The sequence below is a fragment of the Notamacropus eugenii genome, chromosome 1, assembly GCF_028372415.1.
Source record: "Notamacropus eugenii isolate mMacEug1 chromosome 1, mMacEug1.pri_v2, whole genome shotgun sequence".
Classification (NCBI taxonomy): domain Eukaryota; kingdom Metazoa; phylum Chordata; class Mammalia; order Diprotodontia; family Macropodidae; genus Notamacropus; species Notamacropus eugenii.
Window position 1 is genome coordinate 472,644,164 of NC_092872.1, and position 21,082 is coordinate 472,665,245.

Below are 21,082 nucleotides of genomic sequence, written 5' to 3' on the forward strand. Positions count from 1 at the left end.
CAGCTCTGTAGACTGTCAGTTTAGTAGTCAATATCATACCTCTTCTCTCCCAAGTTTTCTTTGGAGGCTCCCAAACACTAGCTCTGGCAATGTGTGCATCAACCTCATTGTCATTGTGTGCATCCCTGGAAAGTACACTACCAAGGTAAGTGAATTTATCCACAGCATTCTAAAGTTCTCCATTGGCTGTAACCAATGGTTCCATGTATGGATGTTGTGGTGGTGGCTGATGGAGCACTTGTGAGTGCACAATCATCTGCAAACAGAAAATCATGCACCAACACTCCTTCCACTTTGGTCCTGTTTTGTAGTCTTTTCAAATGGAAGAACTTGCCAAGTATTTAAGTATGGTAGTTGACCTTAATGCCGTGTTCATCCTCATTGAAAGCATTTGTCAACATGGCTGAAAATATCATGCTAAAAGGCATGGGAACAAGCACACAGCCCTGTTTCACTTCACTGGTGACTGTTAAGGCACGAGAGCATTGTCCATTATCCAGAACCTGGGCAAACATCCCATAATGAAATTGATGTATAGTATTGATGAACTTCTCGGGGCAAGAAAATTTTGACAGAATTTTCCCAAAGCCCTCAGGACTAGTAGGCCTTGGTCAGATCCACAAACGTTGTGTACAGATCTCTATTCTGCTCCTGGCATTTCTCCTGGAGTTGTGGGACAGCAAAGACCATATAGACTGTTCCTCAGCCCTGTAGGAAGTCACACTGGCTCTGAGTTATATGACCATCTTCCAGGTGAAGGATCAGGATATTAAGGAGGATTCTAGCAACAATTTTGCCAGCAATGACTAAGAGAAAGATCCTTCTGTGATTGTTGCAGAATTATCCTTATAGAGAGGGACAGTGGAGGCATCCTTTAACTCCTGGGGTATAACCTCCTCTTGCCATATAATCTGGAAAATTTCAGTCAGCTTTTGAATGAGCAATGGTCCACCAATCTTGTAAATCTCAGCTGAAATAGAATCAGCACCAGCTGCTTTGGCACATGAAAGGAGGTTAATGGCCCTCAAAACCTCTTCTTCAGTTGAAAGTCCAGTTAAGGAGGGATAGACTTCAACCTGTGATAAAAAGTCAGTGGCCTCAGCATTGATTGATGATGGTTTGTTGAGAACGCTATGCAAGTGTTCAGCCCATCTCTCTAGGATCATGTCCTTATCACTGATCAATGTGACTTCATCAGCACTGAGTAGCAGTGATGCCCCATAGGGTTTTGGTCCATAAATAGCTTTCACGGAATCATAAAAGAGCTTTGGATTGCTACTATCAACATAAAACTGAAATTATCTGCCTTCCTACTGAGCCAGGAATGCTACATCTCTCTCAGCTTTGCTTGTACTTTGATTTTGATGGAATTGAATGCTGCCTTCTTAGAGGTGGATGAACTATCCTGCTGGTAAATACCGTGGAGTTCTCACTTTTCATTTAGCAGTTTCTGAATTTCCCCATTATTTTCATCAAACCAGTCTCAGTGTTTGTGAGTGTTCTGACTCACATGAACAAATGCAGTGCTGTACACCAAATCTCTGAAAACTGCCCACTACTTTTCTGCACCACTATTGCCAATTGTGGGTTGGCTCTACTTTCCCTCCAAGTCAGCAACAAACTGTTCATGCTCAGAGAAGAGTTCTAATTTGCTGACATTAATTCTTCTGGTAGTCATTTTGTCTTGGGGGTGGTACTTTTGATGAATGTGAACTTTTAGCTTGGAAGGATAAGTCTATGGTCAGTCCACCACTCTGCATCAAACATTGCCTTTGTCACTCTCACATCTTACCTGTCTCTTCTCCTTACAATCACATAGTCTATTAGATGCCAATGTTTACTGCTAGGGTGCAGTCTTCTATAAAGCATGGGATGCAGAGGGAAGGAGTAGGATACGTAGCATGGGGGCATAAGGCTCTTTGGAGCAGAAACCAAGCATAATTACTGAAGGAAAGTGGAAAGTTATTTGGAAAATTTTGAGTTCTCTATAAAAAAAGGCTTTTGGTAGAGTTTACTGATCCCCTTTCCAGCTCTCCAATCAAATGGGCGATCTAATTGTTGGATTTGCAGACATGTTAAGTGTCAAAAGTGGACTCAAGCTTCATGGTGATGAAATTTTGGGTCGTCTTATCTTGAGGGAGCTGAAAAGGTGATAATACCTTATGACCAATCAAATGACAAGTTTAAAACGGCTTGTACATCCTTAAGTCACAGGCTCTGCAGCCTACTACTTCATCTCTATATTATTTTTTAATATTGCTTTTAACAACACATAAGCACTTATTAACCACATTCTATCTGCCAGACTCTGGTCAGCACTAGGATTACAAATGCAAAGAATGAAACAATCCTTACTCTCATGGAATTTTCATTACAAAGATGGGGGTGTGGGAAGGAGGCAGTCAGTAAAACAAAAACATATAGAGAGTAAATATGAAAAAAAATTCATATACATAAAAGTAGTTAAATACAAGTTATTTCTGTAGGAAGCTGTTGGCAAAGCCAGCAGTGTGGGAAGGAGAGAGATTAGGAATGGCCTCAAATAGAAGGGAGCATCTGAAGTGAAATTTGAAGAAGAAAGGTATTCTCTAAGGTGGAGATGAGAGTGCATTCCAGGCTGTGGAATAACCAATTCAAAGACGGAGACAAGAGATATAAAATTACTTGTAAAGTACAGAGAAAAGGCCATTTCTTTTGAATTACAGAGGGCAAGAGGAAGAGTACATTAAGACTATAAATATTTGGTGGGTCTAGGTTGTAAATATCTTTATAAGTAAAATAAAATGGTTTGTGTTTTATTTCTAGAAGCAGTAAGGAGCCACTGGAATTGACTGAGTTGGGAAATGACTTTGTTAGATCTGTCCCAAAGGAAAATCATTTTGGTAACAATGGAGAAAAGATAGGAGTAAGGAAAAATTTGAGACATAGAGAAAAATCAGGAGGCTATTGAAACAATCTAGGTGAGATGTGATGAGGACCTGAGCCGAGGTGGTAGCTTTGTGAGTGCAAATAAAGGTCCTAATGATTAAGATGTCCTGTAATAGAACATCAAATTTGGCTACTGTATCGTTATGTAAAGTTTAGAGGGAGTTGAGGATAAAGCAGAAGTGACAAATCTGAGAGACTGGAAAAATGATAGTGTATTTGATATAAAAAGGGAAATTTGGTGGAGTTATCATTTTGGGACTGAAAGATAATGAGTTCTCCTTGAACATAATGAATTTGAAATGTCTTTGGGATATTCAGCTTGAAATGTCAAATAGGCAACTGGTGATGGAGGACTGAAGTTATTTTAAGAGGTAGAAGGAAATAAACAATGAAAGAAATTTAGAAAGAAGGGAAGGAAGGAAAGAAGGAAGAAAGAATAGAACAGAATCTTAGAAAAGCTAGATATTATACACCTCTGGAGAAAATGGAATAGGAATAAAAAGGAATATAACTTTTTTCTCTAGTGCGTGGCATTTGAACAAAAAACTGACAATGTGTTGGGGCATAAAAGCCTCACAACCAAATGTAGAAAAGCAAAAATAATAAAGGCATGCTTTCCCAATCTTAATTCAATAATAATTTCATTCAATAAAAAGCTATGGGAACAAATATTAAAAATTAATTGGAAATTAAATAAACTAATTCTAAAGAATGAGAGAGTCTAAGATCAAATCATAGAAACAATCAATAATTTCATTAAAGAAAATGACAACAATAAGAAAACATACAAAATTTATGTAATGCAGACAAAGCAGTATTTAGGGGAAATTTTATATATCTAAATGCTTCCCTCAAGAAAACAGAACGAATACAACAATGAATTGGGCATACAATCATAATAAAATACTAGAAAGAGAATGAATTAAAAATCCTCAATTAAACACCTAACTGGAAATCCTGAAAAATCAAGGGAGAGATTAATAAAATTAAAAATAAGATAAACATAAAACTAATAAAAAAACTAACAGCTAGTCACATTTTTTTTAAAAAACACAATAAGTAAGTCAATAGTTAATTTATCTTTAAAAAAAACAAGCAAGTTGCCAGTTTCAAAAATGAAAAGGATGAATTCACTGTCCATGTAAAGGAAATTAAGGCAAACATTAAGAGCTGCTTTACCCAATCTTCTGCTAATAAATCTGAAAATCTAAGCAAAATGAATAAATATTTACAAAAACACACATTTTCCAGATTAATACAAGAGGAAATAAAATACTCAAATAATTGGGTCTTAGAAAAAGGAGTTAAACAAGACATCAATTAACTAAGAAAAAATCCTCAGGACCAAGTGTATTTAAAGTAGAATTCTAACTAACATTTAAGAAGTAATTAATTCCCATACTATCTATACTATCTGGCAAAACCCCCCCCAAAAAAACAAAACAAAAAGTCCTATCAAATTCCTTTTATGACATAAATATGGTTCTGATAACTAAACTAGGAAGAACAAAACCAGAGAAAGAAAACTGTAAATTAATTTCCCTAATGAGTATTGAAGCAAATCTTTTAGAGATAATTCTAGCAAGGAGATTGCAACAACATATCACTAGGATGGTACACTGTGACTAAGTAGGATTTATACCAAGAATGTAGGGCTGGTTCAATATTAAGAAAACTGTCAGCATATTGACCATATCAGTAACAAAACCAAGAGAGATCATATGATTATCTCAACAGATGCAGCAAAAGCTTTTGAGAAAATATAGCACCCATTAAAAAACACTATTGTGCACAAGATAAATGGAACTTTCCTTAAAATGATAAGTCATAGCTATCTAAATTCATCAGGATGCATGAATTGTAAAGGAAATAAACTAGAAACCTTCTTAATAAGGTGAAGGGTGAAACAAGAATACCCATTATCACCACTATTATTCAATATTGTAATGGAAAAATTAGTTAAGAGAAGAAAAAGAAATCGAAGGAATCAGAATATGCAATAAGGTAACAAAACTCGCTTTTTGCAGATGATATGATGGTATACTTAGATTGTCCTAGAGAATCAACAAAAAACCTATTTGAAATGATCAACAATTTTATCAAAGTTGCAGAATATGAAATAAACTCACTTAAATCATAATTTCTACAGCAGCAAGAAATAGAGAAATTACTTTTAAAATGAAAGTAAAGAATATAAAATATTTGGGAGTCTACTTGCTAAGACAATCCCAGGGACTATATGTACACAATTATAAAACATTTTTCATGCAAATAAAGTCACATCTAAACAATTGGGAAAATTTTAATTACTCATGGGTTGACTGAGCCAAAATAATAAAAAATGACAATTATACCTAAATTAATTTAGTTATTCAGTTCCCTAACAAACTACCAAAAATTATTTTATACAGCTAGAAAACACAATAAAATTTATGTGGAAGAGTAAAAGGTCAAGAATATGAAGGGCAGTAACGATATATATATATATATATATATATATATATATATATATATATATATATATATATATATATATATGTATGTATGTATGTATGTATGTATGTATGTATGTATGTATGTATGCATATATATATGAAGGAAGGTGGCTTACCCATATCAGACCTGAAACTATATTATGAAGTGGTAATCATCAAAACCATGCTTCGTGCTGGCTAAGGAACAGAGTGCTAGGTCAGCAGAAGATACTGCTTGATAAGACCCAAGTTTTGGGGATAAGAACTCACTATCTGACAAAAACTGCAGAGAAAACTGGAAAGTAGTATGGCAAAAGCTAGTTGTAGAACAACAATCTACCTCATATATCAAGATATGGTCAAAGTGATGTGAATAAAAATAATGCACTAAAAGTAAAAATAATATTGATTGACTTCTTGAAGCCCTTGGTATAATTTCTAACCTGTAGGTGCCCTAAAGCCTCCCCTTACCACAAAACTCCTGCTTATCCTAGGGGGGAGCATAAAATTCCCTGTCCCCACCCCTCATCCTGTGGAATGGGATTTCCTTATCTTGTGTCATTCATAGTCCTCACTCTCTGTCTTTATCTGGCAAAATTTATTTATCTTGGAACACTTGCTATAGATCTCTAACCCCCCATAAGGAAATCCTAAAATTGTCCCATATAAGTTTGGTTCTTTTCCTATATCACTACCTTTGTTTATCTCCTTGCTAAATCTCAGGCCCCCTGTTTTTGCATCAGTAAAGCTCCCAATGGCTACAGAGAAAGTCTAAGTGATTTCATTCACATTTTGAACCAGCTCTTCCATCTTGCTCTTCAACAAAAGGGGTACATGATTTAGATATAAATGGTGACATCATAAGCAAAGTAGGAGAACAAGGAATAGTATGCCTATCACATCTATGGAGAAGAGAAAAATTTATTACAAATCGAAAATAGAGGTCACTATGAGATAGAAAATGGATAATTTTGATTATACTAAATTTTTAAAAATTTATACAAACAAAAGCAATGAAGCCAAGATTAGAAGGAAAGGATAAAGGGGGAGAGAAATATTTCACACCAAGTGTCTCTGATGAAGAATACATTTCTCAAATATATGAAGAACTAACTCAAAAATACAAGTCATTACTCAGTTGATAAATGGTCAAAGGGTATGAACAGGCAGTTTTCAGATGAAGAAATCAAAGCTATAGTCCTAAAAAGACTCAAAATTACTATCGTTTAGAGAAACTAAAACAACTCTGTGGTGCCACATCACACCTATCAATTTGCATAAGATACAAAAGGAAAATACAATATTGGACGGGAAGTTGGAAAATTGGGACACTAATGCACCATTAGTGGAATTGTGAAATGACCCAAACAATCTGCATAGCCATTTGAGACTATGATCAAAGGGCTATAAAATTATGCATACCTTTTGGTCTAGCAATACCATTACTAGGACCATATCCCAATGAGATTTTTTTAAAGGGGATGGGGAAGGACCACTTTGTACAAATATATATATATATATATCAAAAGTCTTTTTTTCTGATGACAAAGAATTGGAATTGAGGGAATGTCCATCAATTGGGGAATGGCTGGACAAATTACGGTTTATTATTGTAAAGGAATACTATCATGTTATAAGGCATGACAAGGGACATGATTTCAGAAAAACTTGGAAAAACTTATGTGACCTGATACAAAATGAAGTGAGCAGAAACAGGAGAACATTGTAAATGGCAATAGTAACACTGTATGCTATGAATGACTTAGCTATTCCCAGTAATAATGATCCAAGACAATACAAAAAGACTCATGATGAAAAATGACTTTCACATCCAGAGGAAAAAAATTAACTGAACCTAAATGCATATTGAAGCATATTATTTTTCAGTTTTTTATATTTTAATCTTTTTTGTCTGTATCTGTTTTTTTTTAATAATATGACTAATAGGGAAATATATTTTGCATGATTATACATGTCTACCCTACATCCAATTGCTTTCCATCCCAGGAAGGAAAGAGTCAGGTAAGGGAGGGAAAAAACTTGGAACTAAACATTTAAATGAATGTTAAAAATTGTCTTTATATATATTTGGGAAAAATAAAATACTACCAAAAAGATAAAAATAAATTTAAAAAATAAGATGGCTGATTTCACCAAAATCTTTTTTATTAAAACAAAATACAAGATCTTTTTTATTTTAACCTTACTAATTAATCAATTTACATTTCTCATCCTACAAATTAACAATATTTACCCTGTAGTTTTAACTCATAGATTTATCACCTGAAGTTTTTTGAATCTGAAGTAAGTGCAGTGGGAAGAGGTGCAAATTGAATCTCACTTCTTTTTAATTCTAGATAGGCCTATGATTTTATGGATGTGGAGAATTTAAATTTTATTGTTATTCTCCCCCACCCTTGAGTTTGGGTGTGGGGCTAGATCCTCAACTCTTAATGTACTTAAGTTCTACCCAGTTGTCATTATGTGAAAGACTCCCACCCTACTTTTAAACCCAGTTGCTCTAAATGGTTAGCAGGGCTGCCTGCTAGGTTGTAGGACTCCATTTCACAGACTAGGAAATCTTGAGAGATCTCTGTCATGTCACATCTATAGAAAGTTATGAACATTTACCTGCAATATTTCTAATTAAATAATTTTAAATATATTGATATTGTCCTTCTAACAACTGAATTTATAAACCAAGAGAATCAAGATTAAAAAAAAAACAGTTTCTTTTTGAACAATATTTCTAATACATAAATCTCCAAATTTATGATAGGCACTATCTTTGTCCATTGTGCATATTAGTAGACTGAGACAAAGCAGAGGTCATACAACCAATAAATTTCTTGCAGTTGCAGTTCATTAATATGTTCTAATCTAACACAATTACCCTCATGGAGGAGCACACTTAGATCACATTATGATTTAGTTTCAGATGGTATTTTGACAAAATCAAATCTGGATTGTATAACTACTAGTGGTAACATCAAAAATCTCAAAACTTTCTGACAGTACTTCAAAACTGATAGCTATTTTTATCAAGTAGGTCATTTTTGAAGACAGCGTGCTGAGTTTTAGAGATTTTCAGAATCCCAAAATACTGACATGCTAGGTCCTGCTGAATGAATGCCATTCTTCTTTCAACCAAAGTAAAGCAAAGTTTATTAAAAATTCTTTACTTTGGGTTGGACTCTTAAGAAGTTGCACCATTTGTGAAGCTTGTATTGAAAAGCAGAGCAGATAGAATCTCATTCAGATAAAATCTAAACTAAGTAGAATTTCAACTAGATTTGATCTGAGTGCTTTCATGCAGGTGAGATGGAATTTATATATAGAAAGACTGCGAGAAAAATCTGGGTGGATGGTGTAGTAGTGCAGGGTGATGGGAAGAGGGTTTTAAGGAAGTTCTTGAGAAGGAGTCTAAGGGGGATCTTGACAGGACTGGGTGACTAGAGGTGAGAAACTAGAGAGTGGGATTCTGATGTGATCAAGGGTGGGAAGCTGCTGGAGGTAATCTGGAGGTAATAGCCAGTGAAGGGTTAGGGTGGTAAGCAGCCTGACTCAATTTGGAGGTAACAGACAATGGAAGGCCAGGCTAGGTTAAGCGTAAGAGATTTTCTGTAGGAAAAGCCAGATTAAGTGGGTAGATTCAAGGAGAGTTCAAGGAGGTTCCCAGAGACTGTACCCCATCAGTGGCACTCCCAGCTCCCTATAGCCCTTTCACTATTTCCTTTTCAAATCACCCAAATATTCTGATAAAGTCCTTTTCTGTGAATAATATAATCCCCACCCTCTCTTACCAGCCTTTTGAAATAAAGAGAGGTCTTATATGATACCTTGAAATTCCCATCCCGCTGCTTTGGAACCTGTGAACATGCTACAATTTTGTTATTACAGTATTCGTGTCATGCTGAATAAAACATATGAATTATTTTCAAACTGAAAAAACTTTCTTGGCTATCCTACATACAGGAAGGGTGATGTTCTGTGGTTCTCCAATGCCAACTCGGGTGTAACATATAAAAATACCAGATGATCCCTAGCAAGTATTGATTAACAAAGCAGATCCGAGAATTTTTAGCAGAAAATAGTTCAGATACATCTAGTTCTACATACTGGGTAGCATTTTCTGTAAATGATTAATACTTGCTAAATAGTTTTATCATTAAAAGAGAGAGTTATTCAAAGTTCCAGGAGTTTTCTTTTTGTCTCTTTAAATTAATTTGGGAAAGGAAAGCACCAAGAGAAACATTCAGAGTGTTGAAACTGTCTATCACCTCCTGTTTTAAACTTCTCCTTAAAACAACTGTCTACAGAATGGTACCCTGGAACTCATATATTGGGGAAAAGATCTCACTACTCTTATGTGTGTCTCCTGTCTGCCATCTAACTTGGCCACCATTAAAAGGCAGAGGGAAATTCTTCTTGGAGAAAAAGTTTACTTTTTTATGGTGTTTGAGATGAAAAGGTCCACGAAAGAGCTAGTTCAACTTTTAATTGATTTTGGAAGAGAGAAGCCCAGAGAAAAAAAGGCATAAAAAGATGGAGAAAAAAATAGTCTATATTTAGGTTGTCCCCTATTTTGTAAAAGTAGGAGCATGAGCTTCTCTTCTCTTTAATGGAAAAGACCTCTCTCAAATTTCAGATTGAGATTCACCTTGAAGAATGGATCCATTAAGGATTAAAAATCCTCAACCTTAGGTTAAAACCCTTCTTTTTTTATTTCCCTCTTTCTTTGTTTTATTATTTTTTTTTGTTCTGCAATTACTTCCAGAAATGTTAGATTTTCTCCTCCTTCCTCCCGCTGCTCCCCTCCTCCCACTACTTCCTCCCTGAGATGACATGCAATCTTATGTAGGTTCTACACACACATATCCTTCGTAAATGAATTTTCACCGTAATCATATTGCATGGAAAAATTAAGATGAATGGGAGAAACGTTGAGAAAAAACAAAACAAAATGAAAAAAAAAAAACACAAGAGAAAATAGTTTGTTTCATTCTGTGATCCAGTTCCATAGTTCTTTCTCTGCATGTGGATGACATTTTGCCTCAAGAGTCCATTGAGAATGTTTTAGGTCTTTGCATTTTTTTGAAGGTCTAAGTCTACCAGAAAAATTCTTCACACACTGTGGTTATTGCTGTGTAGAAAGTTTTTCTGCTTCTGCTCCTTTCACTCAGCATCAGTTCATACAAGTTCTGTCAGAGTTCTCTGAAGTCTTCCTACTCATCAATTCTTATAGCACAATAGTATTCCATTACAATAATATAGCACAACTTTTTCAGCAATTTCCCAGTTGATGAGTATCCCCTCAATTTCCAGTTCTTGGCCATGACAAAGAGAACTGTTATAAATATTTTTATACATGTAGGACCCTTTCCCATTTTTATGATCTTTTTGTGATACAGTTCTAGAAGCAAAATTGCTGGGTCAAAGGGTATGCACATTTTTGTTACCCTTTGGGCGTAGTTCCCAGTTGCTCTACAGAATGGTTGTATCACCTCACAGCTCCACCAATAATGAATTACTGTTCCAACTCTCCCACATCTTATCCAACATTTATCATCTTCCTGTTTTCTCATGTTAGCCAATCTGATAAGTGTGATGTGGTATCTCAGAGTTGTTTTGATTTGTACCTCTCTTTACTGTAAATAATGATTTACAGTAGCATTTCTTCATATGAATATGGATACCTTTAATTTCTTTCCCTGAAAACTGCCTATTCATATCCTTTGCTTATTTATCAATTGGGGAATGACTTGTATTCTTGTACATTTTACTCACTTCTCTATATATTTTAGAAATGAGGCCTTTATCAGAGGCACTAGTTGTAAAATTTCTTTCCAAGTTCTCTGCTTCCCAGCTAATCTTGGTTGTATTGGGTTTGTTTTTGGAAAAACTTTTCAATTTAATACAAACAAAATCATCTATTTAGCACTTCAGGATATCCACTATCTCTTGTTTCATCAAAAATTTCTCCATTCTCCACAAAGCTGACCAATACACTATTCCTTGCTCCCCTTATCAATTATAATTTCAATCTTTATACCTAGATCACTTATCCATTTCGACTTTATCCTTATGTACATGGTCAGGCATCAGTCTATGCCCAGTTTCCACCACACTGTTATTCAGTTTTCCCAGAAGTTTGTTTTTTTTTTTTTTTCTCAAACAGTGAGTTCTTATTCCAGAAGCTGGCATCCTCTGGTTTATCAAACAGTAGGTTGCTATATTCATTGTCTGCTGTGTCTTGAGTACCTAACCTATTCCACTTGTCTACCCCTCTATTTCTTAGCCAGTACCGAGTGGTTTTGATGGTTGCTGCTTCATAACACAATTTGAGATCCAGTGGGGCTAGGTGACCTTCCCTAGCATTTCATTTCATTAACTTCCTTTATATTCTGGAACTTTTGTTCTTCCATATTAATTCTGATGTTATTTTTTATAGCTCTAGAAAATAATTGTTTGGTAGTCTGATTGTTATGGCACAGGATAAGTAGATTAATTTAGGTAGAATTGTCTTTGTAATTATATTAGCTCGGCCTACTCAAGAGTAACTGATGCTTTTCCACTTACTTGAATCCGTCTTTTTTTGCCTGAAAGTGTTTTGCAGTTGCGTTCATATACTCCCTGGGTTTGTTTTGGGAGGCAGACTCCCAGGTATTTTATAGTGATTACCATAGCTTTAAATGTGATTTCTTTTTCTGTCTCTTGCTATTGGGCTTTGTTAATAATATATGCAAATACAGATGATTTAACTAGGGTTATTTTGAAACCTGCAACTTTGCCAAAGTTGTTTATTATTTCAAGCAGTTTTTTTTTTTTACTTGATTCTCTGGGATTCTCTATGTATATCATCATATCATCTGCAAAGAGTCATAATTTGGTTTCCTCTTTGCCTACTTTAATTTCTTCAATTTCTTTTTCTTCTCTTATTGCTAAGACTAACATTTCTATCACCTTCATGAATTACAGTGGTGATAATGGACATCCTTGTTTCATCCCCGATCTTATTGGAAACGTATCTAGTTTATCCCCATTACATGTAATGCTTGCTGATGGTTTTAAGTAGATATTGTATATTATTTTATGGAAGGCTCCAGTTAATCCTGTGCTCTCCAGTGTTTTCAATAGGAAAGAGTGCTATGTTCTGTCAAAAGCTTTATCTGCATCTATTGAGATAATCATGTGGTTTCTGCTAGTTTTGTTGTTGATATGATCAATAATACTAATAGTTTTTCTTCTTTTATTATTTTATTTGTTTTCAGTGTTCTACAATCACTTCCATATAATTTAGGTTTTTTTCTCTCTTTCCACCTCTTTCCCCTCTCCCTCACCCTTCCTCCCTGAGATGGCATACAATTTTATATAGATTTTACAATACAGTCTTATTAAATAGATTTTCACCTTACTCATGTTGCACAGAAGAATTAAAATGAATGGGAGAAATCCTAAAACAAACCTAATGTAATACAAAAGAAAATGATCCACTGCATTCTGCGATCAAATTTCATACTTCTTTCTCTGGATGGGGAAGGCATTTTGCCTTAAGAGATCACTGGAAATTTTTTAAGTCCTTGCATTGCAATGAAGTTCTAAGTTTACCAAAAAAAAATCCTCTCACCCTGTGGTTGTTGTTGCATACAAAGTTCTAGTTCTGCTCCTTTCGCTCAGCATCAGTTCATATAAGTCTTTCCAGACCTCTCTGAAGTCTTCTTGTTCATCATTTCTTATAGCACAATACTATTCCATTACATTCATACACCAAAATTTATTCAGTCATTCCCCAGTTGATGAGTATCCTCCTGATTTCCAGTTTTGGCCACCACAAAGAGAGCTGCTATAATATTTTGTACATCTGGGACTTGTTCTCATTTTTATGATCTCTTGGGAATACAGTTTTTCTAATATTGAACTAGCCCTGTGTTCCTGGTATAAATCCAACCCGATCACAACGTATTCTTCTCCTGATAAGTTGCTGTTTTCTTTTTACTAATATCTTATTTAGAATTTTTACATCTATATTCATTAGAGAAATTGATTTAAAAGTCTCTTCTTTTTTGGCTTTTCTTGGTTTAGGTATAAGAAGAATATTTGTTTCATAAAATGAATTTGGTAGAACTTCTTCTTCACCAACTTTCCCAAATAGTCTCTATAGTATTGTAATTAACTTTTTTTAAAATATTTTATAGAATTCAGTTGTAAAATCCATCTGGCCCTGGAAATTTTTTCCTAGGGATTTCATTGATGGTTTGTTCAATTTAATTTTCTTAGATGTCATTGTTTAAGTATTCAACTTTCTCTTCTGTTTATCTGAGAAATTTAAATACTTTCTAAATATTTATTCACCTCATTTAGCTTGTGAAATTTATGGGCATACAGTTAGGCAAAGTAATTTCCAATTATTGTTTTAATTTCTTCCTCATTGGAGGTAAGTTTACCCTTTCCACTTTTGATATTGATAATTTGATTTTCTTCTTTTTTTATCAAATCAAATTGATCAAAGGATTTTCAATTTTATTTTTTTTCATAAAGCCAACTCACATTTTTATTTGATAGTTCAATAATTTTTTTTATATTTTTTTATTTTCATTTTTTATTGATTTAACTTTAACATTTATTTTAACAAAATTTTGGGTTCCAAATTTTCTCCCTTTTTGTACCCTCACCCACCCCAAAACACCGAGCATTCTAATTGCCCCTATCACCTATCTGCTCTCTCTTCTATCATCCCTCTCTGCCCTTGTCTCCATCTTCTCTTTTGTCCTGTAGGGCCAGATAACTTTCTATACCCCTTTACCTATATTTGTTATTGCCTAGTGGCAAGAACAGTACTCAACATTGTTCCTAACACTTTGAGTTCCAACTTCTATATTTCCCTCCCTCATCACCCTTCCCTTTCAAAGGCAAGCAATTCAATATAGGCCACATCTGTGCAGTTTTGCAAATGACTTCCATAACAGTCATGTTGTATATGACTAACTATATTTCCCTCCATCCTATCCTGTCCCCCATTACTTCTATTCTCTCTTTGATCCTGTCCCTCCACATGAGTGTCGACCTCAAATTGCTCCATCCTCCCCATGCCCTCCCTTCCATCATCCCCCCCCCACCCTGTTTATCCCCTGATCCACCACTTTCCCGTATTGTAAGATAGGTTATCATACCAAAATGAGTATGCATTTTATTCCTTCCTTTAGTAGAATGTGATGAGAGCAATCTTGATGTTTCTCTCACCTCCCCTCTTTATCCCTCCACTAATAAGTCTTTTGCTTGCCTCTTTTATGAGAGATAATTTGCCCCATTCCAATTCTACCTTTATCTTCCCAATATATTTCTCTCTCACTGCTTGATTTCATTTTTTTAAGATATGATCCCATCCTCTTCAAATCATTCTGTGCACTCTGTCTCTATGTGTGTGTGCGTCTGCGTGTGCATGTGTGTGTGCGTGTAATCCCACCCAGTACCCAGATACTGAAAAGTTTCAAGAGTTACAAATATTGTCTTTCCATGTAGGAATGTAAACTGTTCAACTTTAGTAAGTCCCTTATGACTTCTGTTTGCTGTTCACCTTTTCATGCTTCTCTTCATGCTTGTGTTTGAAAGTCAAATTTTCTTTTTTTTTTTTTAACTTTTAACATTGATTTTCACACAATTTTGGGTTACAAATTTTCTCCCCTTTTATCCCCCCCCCTAAACCCAAGCTTTCTAAATGCCCCTGTGACCTATCTGCTCTCTCCTCTATCCTCCCTCCCTGCCCTTGTCTCCGTCTTCTCTTTTGTCCTGTAGGGCCAGATAGCTTTCTTGACCCCTTAACCTGTATTTCTTGTTACCCAGTGGTAAGAACATTACATTTGGTCCTAACACTTTGAGTTTCAACCTCTTTAGCTCCTTCCCTCTCCACCCCTTCCCCTTGGAAGACAGGCAATTCAATATAGGCCATATCTGTTTAGTTTTGCAAATGATTTCCATACTAGTTGTGTTGTATAGGACTAACTATATTTCCCTCCATCATATCCTGTCCCCCATTACTTCTATTTTCTTATGGTCCTTTCCCTCCCCAAGAGTGTCGACCTCGTATTGCATTCTCCTCCCCATGCCCTCCCCTCCATCCTCCCCCCCACCCTGTTTATCCCCTTATCAACCACTTTCCCGTATAGTAAGATAGGTTATCATACCAAAATGAGTGTGTATTTTATTCCTTCCTTTACTGGAATGTGATGAGAGTAATCTTCATGTTTTTCTCTCACCTGCCCTCTTTATCCCTCCACTAATAAGTCTTTGGCTTGCCTCTTTTATGAGAGATAATTTGCCCCATTCCATTTCTCCCTTTATCATCCCAATATATTTCTCTCTCACTGCTTGATTTCATTTTTTTAAGATATGATTCCATCCTCTTCCAATCATTCTGTGCACTCTGTCTCTATGTGTGTGTGCGTCTGCATGTGCGTATGTGTGTGTAATCCCACCCAGTACCCAGATACTGAAAAGTTTCAAGAGTTACAAATATTGTCTTTCCATGTAGGAATGTAAACAGTTCAACTTTTGTAAGTCCCTTATGACTTCTCTATGCTGTTCACCTTTTCATGGTTCTCTTCATTCTTGTGTTAGAAAGTCAAATTTTCTTTCCAGCTCTGGTCTTTTCATCAGGAAAATTTGAAAGTCCTCTATTTCATTGAAAGACCATTTTTTCTCCTGAAGTATTATACTCAGTTTTGCTGGGTAGGTGATTCTTGGCTTCAGTCCTAGTTCCTTTGACTTCTGGAGTATCCTATTCTATTCCCTTCTGTCCCTCAATGTAGAGGGTGCCAGATCTTGTGCTATCCTGATTGTATTTCCACAATACTTGAATTGTTTCTTTCTAGCTGCTTGCAATATTTTCTCTTTCACCTGGGAATTCTGGAATTTGGCCACAATGCTCCTAGGAGTTTCTCTTTTTGGATCTCTTTCATGCGGTGTTCTGTGGATTCCTTGAATATTTATTTTGCCTTCTGGTTCTAGAATCTCAGGGCAGTTTTCCTTGATAATTTCATGGAAGATGATGTCTAGGCTCTTCTTTTGGTCACGGTTTTCAGGTAGTCCCAGAATTTTTACATTGTCTCTCCTGATTCTATTTTCCAGGTCAGTTGTTTTTCCAATAAGATATTTCACATTATCTTCCATTTTTCGAATCTGCGTGGTATGTTCTGAGATATCTGTCTTTCTCATAAAGTCCTTAGCGTCCATCTGTACCATTCCAGTTTTGAAAGATCTATTTTCTTCAGTGAGCTTTTGAATCTCCTTTTCCATTTGGTTAATTCTGCTTTTGAAAGCATTCTTGTCCTCATTGGCCCCTTGCACCTCCCTTGCCAACTGAGTTAGGCTAGTTCTCAAGGTGCCAATTTCTTCAAGATTTTTTTGGTTCTCCTTTAGCAGGGAGCTGATCTGCTTTTCATGCTTCTCCCTCATCCCTCTCATGTCCCTTCCCAGTCTTTCCTCCACCTCTCTAACTTGATTTTCAAAATTCCTCTTGAGGTCTTCCATGGCCCGAGCCCATTGGGTGGGCTGGTACACAGAATCCTCGATTTCTGTGTCTTTGCCTGATGGCAAGCATTGTTCCTCCCCATCAGAAAGGAAGGGAGGAAGTGTCTTTTCTCTGAGAAAGTATCCTTCAATAGTTTTATTTCTTTTCCCTTTTCTGGGCATTCTCCCCAACCAGTGACTTGACCTCTGAGTGTTCTCCTCACACCCACCTCACCTCCTGGTCCTCCCAGCCAGCGTTTGGGGACTGAGATTCAAATGCTGCTTCCCGCCTTAGGGTTTTTGGCGGGGGCAGGGCTGCTATTCAGTGTGAGAATTAAGTTCAGGTGGTCAGGGGCAGGGCCGCCTCTCTGGTTCAGTTCGCTCAGGGGGTTTATGCACAGACCTTCCACAATGGATCCAGGCTTCCGCCCGTTTGGGGAACCCCTGTCTGTAGCCACCTCTCAGCTTCTATCTCCTGGGGGGGCCCAAGCCATGGGGGCACCCCACTCCCCTCTCAACCCACCAAAGAGACTCTCTCACCTACCCCCGTCAGTCACCTGTTGGTGGGGGGGCTTCTGCCACCACTGGAGATCCCGTCTCTGGAGCCTTCTCAGATCTGTGCCTCTCGGAGCCTCGGCCGCTGCAGGTCCGTGCTGGGCTCCGCGTCTGCAGCGCGACGGACCTTTTGCGAGAGGTTTGCAAGTCCCTCGGTGGGTGGGTGGACCCGCGTGGCTGATGGAGATCCCGTCCCCGTAGTCCTCTCGGATCTTATCCTCACGGTGTCGTGGCCGCGGCAGGGCTGCCCTCTGCTCCCTGTCCCGGCGCCCAGTCCACGGCGTGAAGGACCCCCCACGAGAGATTTGCAGGTCTCTCCGGAACAGAAATCTTCCTCGGTCCAATATTCTGTGGTCTCTGGGTGCAGAATTCGCCCTGGGTTGGTCCCCTCTAGTCGTTCTGTGGTTTGTGGGTTCGGAGCTACATGTATGTGCGTCTTTCTACTTCGCCATCTTGGCTCCACCCCCGAAAGTCAAATTTTCTTTTTAGCTCTGGTCTTTTCATCAAGAATGCTTGAAAGTCCTCTATTTCATTGAAAAACCAATTTTTCCCCTGAAGTATTATACTCAGTTTTGCTGGGTAGGTGATTCTTGGTTTTAGTCCTAGTTCCTTTGACTTCTGGAATATCCTATTCCATGACCTTCGATCCCTTAATGTAGAGGCTGCTAGATCTTGTGTTATCTTGATTGTATTTCCACAATACTTGAATTGTTTCTTTCTAGATGCTTGCAATATTTTCTCCTTGACCAGGGAACTCTGTAATTTGGCCACAATGTTACTAGGAATTTCTCTTTTTGGATCTCTTTCAGGCGGTGATCTGTGGATTCCTTGAACATGTATTTTGCCCTCTGGTTCTAGAATTTCAGGGCAGTTTTCCTTGATAATTTCATGAAAGATGATGTCTAGGCTCTTTTTTGGATCATGGCTTTCAGGTAGGCCCAGAATTTTTACATTGTCTCTCCTGGATCTATTCTCCAGGTCAGTTGTTTTTCCAATTAGATATTTCACATTATCTTCCATTTTTTCATTCTTTTGGTTTTGTTTTGTGATTTCTTTGTTTCTCCTAAAGTCATTAGCCTCCATCTGTTCCATTCTAATTTTGAAAGAACTATTTTCTTCAGTGAGCTTTTGAATCTCCTTTTCCATTTGGCTAATTCTGCTTTTGAAAGCATTCTTCTCCTCATTGGCTTTTTGAACCTCTTTTTCCAATTGAGTTAGCCTATTTTTCAAGGTGTTATTTTCTTCAGCATTTTTTGGGGTCTCCTTTAGCAGGGTGCTGACCTGCTGTTCATGCTACGCTTGCATGTCTCTCAGTGCTCTTCCCAGTTTTTCCTCCACCTCTCTAACTTGATTTTCAAAATTCTTTTTGAGCTCTTCCATGGCCTGAGCCCACTGAGTGGGCTGGGATATAGAAGCCTTGACTTCTGTGTCTTTCCCTGATGGTAAGCATTGTTCTTCCTCATCTGAAAGGAAGGGAGGAAATGCCTGCTCACCAAGAAAGTAACCTTCTATCGTCTTATTTCTTTTCCCTGTTCTGGGCATTTTCCCAGCCAGTGACAACTTCTGAATATTCTCTTCACACCCACTTTGCCTCCAGATCTGCCCAGCCAGCATTTGGGGTCTGAGGTTCAAATGCTGCTTCCCAGCCTCAGGGCTTTGTGTGGGGGCAGGGCTGCTAGTCAGCGTGAGATCAAGTTCAGGTGCTTAGGTGGGGGCAGGGCCACCTCTCAGGCTCATTTCCCTCAGGGGGTTTATGGAGAGACTTTCAACAATGGATCCAGGTTCCTGCCTGCTTGGGGAGCCCCTGTCTGCTCCGGCCTCCGCTGTTGCCTCCCGAGGGGGCCTGAGTTGTGGGGGCACCCCACTCCCCTCTCCACCCGCCAAAAAGAGTCTCTCACCAACCCACGTCACCTGTGGGTGGAGGGACGTGCGCAGCCGCTGGAGATTCTGTCCCTGAAGCCTGCTTGGATCGGCTCCTCTCGGGGCCAGGCGGCCACGGCAGAGCTGGGCTGGACTCCGCGTCCACAGCATGATGGACTTTTTGTGAACGGTTTGCAGGGCTCGCTGGAACAGAAATCTCCTCCGCTCCACCGTTCTGTGGCATCTACAGCTCCAGAATTTGCCGGGGGTTCTTTTTTACAGATATTCTATGGGTTGTGGGTTCGGAGCTGTGTGTATGTGCGTCTTTCTACTCCGCCATCTTGGCTCTGCTTCAATAATTTTCTTTTTTCTTTTTTCCTTTTTTTATTTATTTAACTTTTATCATTCATTTTCACAAAATTTTGGGTTCCAAATTTTCTCCCCTTTTGTCCCCTCCCCCCATCCTAAAACACCGAGCGTTCTAATTGCACCTGTCTGCCAATCTGCCCTCTCTTCTATCATCCCTTTCTGCCCTTGTCTCCATCCTATAACCCTTTATCTGTATTTCTTATTTCCTAGTGGCAAGAACAGTACTCGACAGTTGTTCCTAAAACTTTGAGCTCCAACTTCTCTTCCTCCCTCCCTCCCCTCCCCTTCCCTTTGGAAGGCAAGCAATTCAATATAGGCCAAATCTGTGTAGTTTTGCAAATGACTTCCATAATAGTGGTGTTATGTAAGAACTAATTATATTTTCCTCCATCCTATCCTGTCCCCCATTACTTCTGTTCTCTCTTTTCATCCTGTCCCTCCACATGAGTATCGACCTCAAATTGCTCCCTCCTCCCCATGCCCTCCCTTCCATCATCCCCCTCAGCCTGCTTATCCCCTTATCCACCACTTTCCTGTATTGTAGGATAGGTTTTCATACCAAAATGAGTGTGCATTTTATTCCTTCCTTTACTGGAATGTGATGAGAGTAATCTTCAAGTTTTTCTCTCACCTCCCCTCTTTATCTCTCCACTAATAAGTCTTTGGCTTGCCTCTTTTATGAGAGATAATTTGCCCCATTCCATTTCTCCCTTTATCATCCCAATATATTTCTCTCTCACTGCTTGATTTCATTTTTTTAAGATATGATCCCATCCTCTTCAAGTCATTCTGTGCACTCTGTCTGTATGTGTGTGTGCATCTGCATGTGCATGTGTGTGTGTAATCCCACCCAGTACCCAGATACTGAATAGTTTCAAGAATTACAAATATTGTCTTTCCATGTAGGAATGTAAACAGTTCAACTTTAGTAAAGTCCCTTATGACTTCTCTTTGCCATTTACTTTTTCATGCTTCTCTTCATTCTTGTGTTTGAAAGTCAAATTTTCTTTTCAGCTCTGGTCTTGTCATCAAGAATGCTTGAAAGTCTTCTATTTCATTGAAAAACCAATTTTTCCCTTGAAGTATTATACTCAGTTTTGCAGGGTAGGTGATTCTTGGTTTCAGTCCTAGTTCCTTGGACTTCTGGAATATCCTATTCCATGCCCTTCAATCCCTTAATGTAGAAGCTGCTATATCTTGTGTTATCTTGATTGTATTTCCACAATACTTGAATTGTTTCTTTCTAGATGCTTGCAATATTTTCTCCTTGTTCTGGGAACTCTGGAATTTGGCCACAATGTTCCTAGGAGTTTCTCTTTTTGGATCTCTTTCAGGTGGTGATCTGTGGATCCCTTGAACATGTATTTTGCCCTCTTGTTCTAGAATCTCAG